The 3,765-nt window shown below is 39.3% G+C and overlaps 1 pseudogene; it reads left to right on the top strand.

The window, feature by feature from the left end:
• The first annotated feature begins 3,333 nt into the window (after positions 1-3,333).
• LOC114044262 lies at positions 3,334-3,431 on the top strand (annotated as a pseudogene).
• Positions 3,432-3,765: the final 334 nt, after the last annotated feature.

Consider the following 3,765-nt stretch of genomic DNA (forward strand, 5'->3'; position numbering starts at 1 on the left):
CATTCCAGACATGGGGGATGGCTAGTGTTAAGGCACAAAACTGGGAGGTGGAGTTCTCTGTTTGAAGAACAGAGAGAAGGTCAGTTAACTAGATGGCAGAGTGGGAAGGGGAACAATGTACAACAAATTTGGAAAAATAATTTGGATTAAGATTGTGAAAGGCTTTAATAGTCAAAAAGAGGATTTTATATTTTATTCTGAGGATAAATAGAGTCAATGGAATTTGTTGAGTAGACAAGTGACGTGGTTACCTCTTCTTCTGAAGGAATTTGCTTTGGCAATGGTGTGGAGGATGGATTGGAATGAAGACTGGTGAGGCAGGGAGAATAAATAGGAGGCTGTGGCAGTAATCTAGATGAGAGGTGATGAGGGCTTAAATGAAAGTGGTCACTGTGTGAATGAAGAGAAGGAGATGAAAGCAAGTACCTACTATATACTAGGTACTGTACTAAGCACTTTACAAATATCTCCATTGATCCTCACAACAACCCTGCAAGGAAGGTACTATTATTATTCCCACTTTATAGTTAAGTAAACTGAGGCAAACAGAGATTAAGTGACTTGCCAAAGTCATGCAGCTAGTAAGTGTCTGAGGCTGGATTTAAACTCAGATCTTCCTAAGTATGGGCTTAGCATTATATCCACTGTACCACCTAGCTGGCTTAAAGGAAAAGTAGAGGACTACGCTGAAGTTATGAACTTTGGAGAATGGGAGAACGATAATGTCCTTGAGAGAGATAGAGAAGTTTAGAAGGGTTTGGGAAGAAAGATAATTAATTTGATTTTGGACAAATTCAGTTTGAAATACCTCCCAGGCAGCCAGTTTTAAATTTCTTATAGACATTTGGTGATGTAGGACTGAAGTTCAAGATCTGGAACTGCATAGAATGAGTCCTTTGAGTCATTGAAGATGATAGTTAAACTTATGGAAATTCATGAAGTCATCTAGAGGGAGCATAGACATAAAAGAGGGCCCAGGATAGAGTTTTAAGCATCACCCACAGTATGGAAAAGTGAGCTGGGTGTCATGAGCAAGTAAAGAAGATTGAGGAGTGGTCAGATAAGTAGAGAACTAGGAGAAAATAGTGTCAGAAAAACCCAGAAGAGAGAGTTTACAGGAGGAGAGAGTGATGAATAGCATCTGCAGGAACAAAGAGATCAAGAAGTTTGAGAACTAGAAACATCAAGTTTGGAAGCTGAGCTTTTTACAAACTCAAATTCACTCTGGAGGAAGAAGATAATTTAAATTCAGTTGAACAACCAGATAGTTAACAAACTTAACTTGCTTTCATCACCCTCCAACAACTAATGCAATTATTTTTTTTCTTTATCAGATATAAGTAAGTAGACTTCATGGATTTTGTGTCTTTGCCAAATCCAGAACTCTTTCTCCTGTAATACATACTGTACAATGGGAGTTATGGACACGGGCATGGACATGGACACACAAAGTGACTCCAGGTGGTAATGACACATACAAAATCCAGTCAACCTATAGCCTAGGACAACTCTCTTAAAACATTGGCCAATTAAGTGAAAAAGAAAAAGAATCAGTGAAATGAATTATGTGAGTCTGTACATATGTATTCTCTGAAAGTAGATACATAAATAGTTTTATAAAACATTCTGTGCTGTAACAATTCTACACTTAAAGTTAAAAATTAATTTGGAGATCCTCCTCCCCACATGGAACATTGGACATCTATATACTGTCATGTATTATTAATTTAACAAATATGTATTGAGGGCTGACTACATGCTGAATCTTGCACTAGAGAACACATTGTGATATTGTAGATATAGGGTTGGATTTAGATTCTGGAAAGTCAGGATGAAATCCCACCTCTTATTGTTACTGGTGGTAAGGTGAGTCACTCAACTCTTGCTGCCAGTCCTGGTTTTTATCTGTAGTTATAACTGAAAGGTGGCATTAAAAGGCACTTGTGAGATTCCATTCAGTGTAACCCTAGTCTCCAAGCCCACTGGCATGAGACTCTTTCCTCACTGGTGGACGTCAATGCTTTGCACCTGCTGAGAGGTGGGGTGAGTTTGGAGAGAGTGGGGCAGAGGAGAGATATTCAATTTTCTTTTGAGTTACTGAGTCTCTTTGGACTTAAGGTGGTTTGGCTTCCAGCTTAGAGAGCAAAGATGAAAGATACCAAACCCACTTCAAGTTGCTGAAGGAAACACTCTGGGAAGAAGCAGACATGAGAGGAGTTGGCAGTCACCGTCATGTCTCCATCCTCAGCTTGCTACACTAGAGAAATTCCCCTTGAGTGAGACATATGACTCTCTTTCTTGGTTGAGTTGAGTTACCATGCTTCCAATGGCACAGCTCTTTCATTCTATATCTTCTGGTGTATGTTCTCCTAAATATACTTTCCCTGACTGCTGTTTGGCTATTGAATTGGATAAATAAGTTTCTTGGATAAATGTGTATTCATTGTGGAACTGGTATTTGGAGGGAAGGAATGGAAGCTTTACATGTAGAACTTAGGGTCCTGTTTCCCTCACTAATGAAATAAAAATCAAAACTTAGCTTAAACCTGACAATCACATTCCCTAAACTAACAATATTTAAGGGAATAGATAGATATAACTCTTGCACAGTACTCTCAGTAGAGAGCACAGTGGCTAAGTCAACCTCCTGCTTTTCCTCTTGGCAGGAATTAAATTCTCCCTTGAAGAAGAGTGGAAAGAGAGGAGACTAGAAACAGCAATTCTGCCCCCCTTTGAGCCACACAACCTCCCTTACTCCATGCTACATGTTGGGAGATAGCCTTAACCACATATGTAAGAAGAATCTGGGTTCTGGGAAGGCTTATACTCTCCTTGGTGGTTTGCAAATGTCCTCACTGAGCAGAGAAATACTTAGTAGGTGCTAGGTTCTCCCTTTTTATCAGAGAACAGTGACTTCCTATTGCTCAGTTGCAATTCTCTGTCGAGCAGAACTAACTCAACAAAGGAATATATAGATTTGCAAATTTACCCAACCAGAAACTGGTTTTGAGTCCCTACCTACTCTGTGGTTAAACTTGTCATTCTCTTTGACCTTGTTATATATCAGTGAGACCTAGTTACTAGCCCCTAGCATAAAGGAGTTGGTTCTCCACAGGAAATAACAATGCAGGCTTGGACACCACATACAGATTTTTTTTTAATTTTGTTTAACTCAGGATGGAATCAATAAACAATTAACACTACATCATATCAAGTCAATACATAATAAAAATCTACCAATTGACTGTGAGCCACCTGCTCTCCTAGACTCTGGAAGTTTGCCAGACATAGAATCGATCTGGATCCAAGAATTCTAGAAAGTGTACTGCTTGAGTGCTTGCTTTGGCAGCACATATATTCAAATTGGAACAATACTGAGATTAGTATGACTTCTGCACAAAAAAGCATGCAAATTTGTGAAGCGTTCTGTTAAAAAAAAAAGAGAGAGAAATTTACTTCTTGAGTTTGTTTAGTTCTCCCTGGTTACACCTTAGGATAGTAGGCAGATTGCCTGGGTGAGCATGGCTGGTATGGAGGCTTGCACAAACGGAGACTCTTGAGACAGACTTACCAAATAAGAGGCAGAGACTACAGAAGTAGAAGCAGGTTGCGAGTGTGAGAAGGCTATTGGGATGGAGGTTAGAGTGATCCCATTAGAGATATCTGAAAAGCAGTTGGAGAAATGAAATTGAAGGTCAACAGATACTTTGGGCCAGTTAGGTAGATTTGAAAATCTTCAGTATATAGTTGGTAATGAAATCCACA

This window comes from Vombatus ursinus, unplaced genomic scaffold (assembly GCF_900497805.2).
Source record: "Vombatus ursinus unplaced genomic scaffold, bare-nosed wombat genome assembly UNPS02014772.1, whole genome shotgun sequence".
NCBI lineage: Eukaryota > Metazoa > Chordata > Mammalia > Diprotodontia > Vombatidae > Vombatus > Vombatus ursinus.